This window comes from Trachypithecus francoisi, unplaced genomic scaffold, assembly GCF_009764315.1.
Source record: "Trachypithecus francoisi isolate TF-2019V2 unplaced genomic scaffold, Tfra_2.0 Contig00157, whole genome shotgun sequence".
Lineage (NCBI taxonomy): Eukaryota > Metazoa > Chordata > Mammalia > Primates > Cercopithecidae > Trachypithecus > Trachypithecus francoisi.
This window is the reverse complement of record NW_022680494.1, coordinates 283309-289817: the sequence shown is the minus strand read 5'-3', so window position 1 is coordinate 289817 and position 6509 is coordinate 283309. Positions and strand designations below refer to the sequence as shown.

Here is a 6509-nt window from a genome sequence, read left to right as displayed (position 1 = left end):
ATATAGCAAGACACCATCTCCAAAAAAAATTAATAAATAAAGACAAGTGATGTTTTTGATATTGCTGACTATCTGGACATGGCACTATACACATTCCTGTACAAATGAATAGGAATTTCATAGAGAGATGTTGAGGATTTCATGGAAGAGCCAGCCAGTGTTCTAGGTGGTCATTGTGTGGCTTCATTATTCTTGTCTGCTTTCTTCCTCCATTAGGTTGCATTGGAGTTTTTGAAAGCCTTGTCTCTTTGCAGGCTCACCTCTGAACTTTGTCTCCTTGGAGCCACCTCACTGATACAGCTTCGGATGTGGATGTGGATTTGAACCATGTCGCGGCCCCAGGGACTGCTATGGCTCCCTTTGTTTTTCACCTCGGTCTGTGTCATGTTAAACTCCAATGTCCTCTTTTGGATAACTGCTCTTGCCATCAAGTTCACCCTCATTGACAGCCAATCACAGTATCCAGTTATTACACAAATTATGGCAAAATCAGGGGCCTAAGAACACCATTACCCAGTGAGATCTTGGGTCCAGTGGAGCAGTACTTAGGGGTCCCCTATGCCTCACCCCCCACTGGAGAGAGGCGGTTTCAGCCCCCAGAATCCCCGTCCTCCTGGACTGGCATCCGAAATGCTACTCAATTTGCTGCTGTGTGCCCTCAGCACCTGGATGAGAGATTCTTATTGCATGACATGCTGCCCATCTGGTTTACCCTCAATTTGGATACTTTGATGACCTATGTTCAAGATCAAAATGAAGATTGCCTTTACTTAAACATTTACGTGCCCACGGAAGATGGTGAGTACCTCATTGGAACAGAAAACAGTACCTCTTGTGCAGGGTGTAGAGACATTTGCCAGGAGGATTGTATAAGGTCTCATGCATGATCTTTTCTATAACCTGTTTATTTTATTTTAATTTATTTTTCATATTCCAAATGCAGTTCTTGCAGCAGCTTACCCCGTGTTCCACTTGTATATATTGGACCATCTACTGGATGGACAAAACTATCAATAGTGACTTTAATTATTTTCATATATTGCCTAATTAATGTTTTATAGTTTTATTTGCAGATGAAAATTAATATGAGCATATATTGTTGCATGTTATACCTGAATCATCTGTAAAGGAATGAATCTATAGAAAAACAATAGAATTAAGTACACTCTCACGTTCCAGTTTACAAACTGAAAGATAGAGAAAATGTTTCTTTATGCCATAATGACTTGAGATATTGGTATCTTGAGTTTTCAAAGAAAAACTTTATTTTTTTAATATATAAGTAAGAGATAGTTTATACAATGGTTGTATTTCATAGTTTAGAATCCATTTTCTTAATGTAAATTTGGACTGTTTTCTTCCAATATCCACTACAATCATATGATAAAATATAGTCAGATGATTCTAGCTACATTAGAGACTTATGCGTTTCTGTTTTTAAAAATTTCCTCTTTTTTCTATAAAACACCAATGAAAGTCTGTAAACACAATAACATTTAATATATTAACCCAATGCTAATAAAACATGAATAGCTTTATTCAAATTCAGATTTCCTAGGAAGAATAGCCAGACTAAAGTTTAATTATCAGTCATTCACTAAGTGAATGAACTCTGCATTCACAACAAGGTATTGAAATGTTGGCATCACGCTGATTCTCTCCAAAGACCTTCACTTAGGCAGTATCTCAATTCGTTTCGGTGCTTTTTTTTTTTTTTTTAGCAGAATAGATAGTAATATTATTATTTGGAATTCAGAATTCTACTCTTACCACTCAGAATCTCTACTTTTTTGCTTAGCTTTGTCTTTCTGCCTTGATCAGATCTGCTAAAATTTCTACATTTCTGCTGTCATAAAATGTGTAGGTATATTTAAAAATGCAAAAGTAGACTTTATTTCAGGTAAATATTTATCCTTAAATTTAAGAAATAACTTGGATGAGAAAATGTTTTCGCAATTTCTTTGTAGTACAATAGTTTTATGAAGCATAATTATTTTTCTGTAGAAAGCAGTATTTTTTATAATTCCCTTTAAAATAAATCAGGTCTTGCTGAAGGTGAGTCTTTTCATTGAAATTGTCATCATGATCTACTAAGCTTAGTCTTGAGTCTTTATACCTAATTACAAATTTCTATATTTGTAATTAGCTATACCTTACAAATTTCTTTATTTAAATTTTATAGATTATAAATTTCTCTTTGCTGTCTAGATGAAAGTTAATTAATTAACTTAAATTACATATTTAACCTTTTGATAGGTGCTCAAATAAGGTCAAAATCAGTGCAGCCAGTCAGAAGCTCTAGTAGGACACATGAGATATTGTTGATAAGGAACAGTTGGAGACTGAATCTGCATGCTCTGCGTGTGCGTGTGTGTGTGTGTGTGTGTTTGAGAGAGAGAGAGAAAGTGTGTGTTTGTGTCTACATGTGTCAGAAAGGCAGAGAGAAAGAACCAGAGAAAAAGAGGGGGGGTCACTGAGTGACTATTTTGAGGAAGCAATGCAGAATATGGCTTGGTACCTTGATTAAACATAAGTCATGAAAGTCAAGCTGAGAAGTTCCAGTCTCACCTAATAAGTTTATGTCAGTTCATACATGAGGGGATGGCACTACAATTTGAGATTTCTCTTGATCACCAAGGAGACTGAACACAGAAAGGCAATCTATGGAAACACTTCAGGATTTTATTTTATTTTATTTTATTTTTTTGAGACGGAGTCTCGCTGTGTCGCCCAGGCTGGAGTGCAGTGGCGCGATCTCCGCTCACTGCAAGCTCCGCCTCCCGGGTTCCCGCCATTCTCCCGCCTCAGCCTCCGAGTAGCTGGGACTACAGGCGCCCGCCATCTCGCCCGGCTATTTTTTTGTATTTTTTAGTAGAGACGGGGTTTCACCGTGTAGACCAGGATGATCTGGATTTCCTGACCTCGTGATCCACCCTTCTCGGCCTCCCAAAATGCTGGGATTACAGGCTTGAGCCACCACGCCCGGCCACACTTCAGGATTTTAATGAGAACCTTTAGTATTGTTAGAAGTGAGGTTAAAAAGTAAGAGAAAAATAAAAAGACACATTTTGAAGTACTTGCTCAGACAAGATGTTGTATAAATATAAAGCTTGGAAGAGAAAAAGCCATATAATCAAGTCTAGGTTGCCTTGAAGAATAGACAGAGCCGAGGAACCACTTCCTGAGTGACCTACACCTGTAGTTTTTCTCTGTATCCTTGGACATACATCTTAAGGTCTTATTCTTGAAGGATTTCAGGGGCAAGGAGCCCTTCCATTCTTCATCATGGGACGAAAAAGAAATATAAAGAAAAATATAAATGAAAGTCATTATTGCCCAGGCGCAGTGGCTAATACCTCTAATATTAAAGAGGCCGAGGTGGGTGGATCACTTGAGGTCAGGAGTTTCTGACCAGCCTGGCCAATATGCTGAAACCCCTTCTTTACTAAAGGTACACAAAATTAGCTGGGTGTGGTGATTCATGCCTTTAATCCATGCTACTCAGGAGGCTGAGGCAGGAGAATTGCTTGAACCTGAGAGGCAGAGGGAGGTTTCAGTGACTCAAGATTATACCACTGCACTCTAGTCTTAGTTGCATAGTGAGACACTGTCTCAAAAAAAGAAAAACAGAAAAGAAAGTCACTATCACATTCACAATAGCAAAGACTTGGAATCAACCCAAATGTCCATCTGTGACAGACTGGATTAAGAAAATGTGGCATATATACACCATGAAATACTATGCAGCCATCAAAAAGGATGAGTTTGCGTCCTTTGTAGGGACATGGATGCAGCTGGAAACCATCATTCTTAGCAAACTATCACAAGAAGAGAAAACCAAACACCGCATGTTCTCACTCATAGGTGGGAACTGAGCAATGAAATCACTTGGACTCGGGAAGGGGAACATCACACGCTGGGGCCTATCATGGGGAGGGGGGAGGAGGGAGGGATTGCATTGGGGAGTTATACATGATATAAATGATGAATTGATGGGTGCTGAGGAGTTGATGGGTGCACCACACCAACATGGCATAAGTATACATATGTAACAAACCTGCACGTTATGCACATGTACCCTAGAACTTAAAGTATAATAAAAAAAAAAAAAAATAATAATAATAATAAAGAAAGTCACTGTCATTGTTTCTTCCACTGTAGGATAACAGCAAATGCCATTATGATTTCTAGAGTCATTAAATTCTGTTTTTTTTTTCCTAGCAATACAATAGAAAAAGGAAGATATTAAAAAACAGAGCAGATGATTGAATGCAAGGTGTCTGTATCGTCTTTTTGAAACCTGAGACTTTGAATTCTATTACTTAAGTAAACATGCCACAATTATTGATTTAGGACCTATTTGGTGAAACTTGGAGCTTTGTGATGAAATGTAAACAGATATGACATGGACATTGACCTGCAGAAATTTGGAAAATTAGTAAACAAAGAGGTAGATAATAAGTCATAGCATCCAGGTGAAGGAACAAAGAAAGTTCTGTGACAGCTCCGGGACAAATTACATTTTGAGGAAATCTGGATGGAAGCTGTAAATTGTTGAACTGTGTCCTGAAGAATATTTCGTCTATAGAAGGGATTCATCTATTAGCATCTGATGAATAGAACATTAGAACATACAAATCTATGTTAAGCAGCTACATGCCAATTGTTGCTATTATTACTACTTAGGTGTTAAGTGTGGCATGGTAACAGAAGCTCTGCTTTACCATGTGCTGTTTCTGTCAGTGCCATATCATAAAAGCTCCTTTCTTTTCTTTTCTTTCTTTTCTTTCTTTCTTTCTTTTTTTTTTTTTTTTTAGACACAGGGTCTCGTTCTGTCACCCAGGCTGAAATGCAGTGGTGCAATCATAGCTCACTGCAGTGTTGACTTCCTGGGCTCAGAGAATTCTTTCATCTCAGCTTTCTGAGTAGCTGGGACTACAGATGCACTCCACCACACCTGGCTAATATATTTTATTTTTATTAATTTGTAGAAATAGGGTGTCACTATGTTGCTCTGGCTGGTCTTGGTCTCAAGTGCTCTCTCACCTCAGCCTGCCAAAATTCTGGGATTACTGGCATAAGCCTTTGGACTGGAACCATAAATGTTTTTATGTTATCCAGAGCTGCTGACCATGGCAATTTGTGGAGTGGACAAGCTACTTAAGATGAAAGGGTGGCAGATGAACAACAGGGAAAGAAACTAGAAAGTCAAATAATTTTGCTAGTGTTTTCACACACACAAAATGAATTCAGTTCTTTTATGGACAGCACTGGATCTAATTCAAGATATAATTTGTAGCATGGTTTTCATCCTTGAATATCTCCCATCTTTTCAGGAAGTCTTACAAACTTTTCTGGTATTTCTGCATTAGTCAAGGCGTGTTGGACTGTGTCTAGCTGATAAAAAATAACCTAGCCTCAATCTGGCATTGAGGGAAAAATTGAAATTTATTAGAATGTTTGTGAGATATCCAAACTTACTGCAAACGTTGAGAAATCAGATTGGGAGAATGGCAGATATGTAGCTAGACTTTAGAGTCACCTGGAAGCAATGAATTTAAGGACATCATCAATCTTACGTCTGTTTCTTTGCTTCTTTCTGGAAATAGACTTGATTTACATGGTGTGTAAAGGGGATCTCTGCAGTTTTCATTAGATGTATTTTGTTTTTCTCAATACCACCAGTGAGGGACAAAGTTCCATAATCCCATAGTAAAAATCCCTGGCTCTAGTTTTGATTGGCTCATTTGGCTCAAGAGTAAGAAGAGATAAAACTGGGTTGCTCTTGGGTACACCAGTTGGCAGGGGGAGAAGGACAGTTCTCACCACAAGGTGTCTGGAATGAGCAGGTACTACTTCACTTCACTGTCCAAAATATTTTTGAGAAACAATTATATGCCAGGCAAGCCTTAGAGACTGAGATTACGAGAGATACAAACATGTCTAATTTTGAGAGATAGGTACTTGTAGGCAGAAGAATCATGGTCCTTGAGAGATGTGCATGGCCTCCCTCCTGCCTTTACCCCTCATTCCTGGAACCTGGGAATAGGTTACTAGGCATGGCACCTGACTTCTTCAATACTCTGCTTTAAATACTTATTTCAAATGGCAAAGGGGATTAAGATTGTAGATGGAATTCTGTTTCTTGATCAGCAGAACTTCCAATAGAGAGAAATATCCTTGGCTATCTGATTGAGCAGAGTGTATTAACAGAGACCCTCCAATGTGGATGCAGAACACTCAAAAAGAGATCAGAGCTGGAGTAATGCAGTGTATGAAAGAGATTCCTGGCTTGAGTATGAGAGAGCCAGGATCAAGAATGCAGGCAACAGTCTTTAGAAGCTAGAAGACACAAGGAAACTGATTCTTCCTTAGACCTTCCAGAAAGGAGCCCAACAGCCCTCTGACACCTTGATTATATCCCCATGGAAGAAACTGTGACCCGTGGAAGAAACTCTGCCTTTGGAAGAAACCTTTGCCGTAGAAGAAACTCTGAAGAAACTGTAAAA

General features: G+C 38.6%; 1 pseudogene across 1 annotated transcript in view; it reads left to right on the top strand.

Annotated features, from left to right (window-relative positions):
• Positions 1 to 257: 257 nt before the first annotated feature.
• The window catches only part of LOC117069948, a 273317-nt pseudogene continuing 267065 nt past the window's right edge, over positions 258 to 6509 (top strand). Inside the window, exon 1 of the transcript XR_004431739.1 lies at positions 258 to 798. The product of XR_004431739.1 is annotated as a neuroligin-4, X-linked-like (transcript). The remainder of the gene's footprint in view (positions 799 to 6509) is intronic.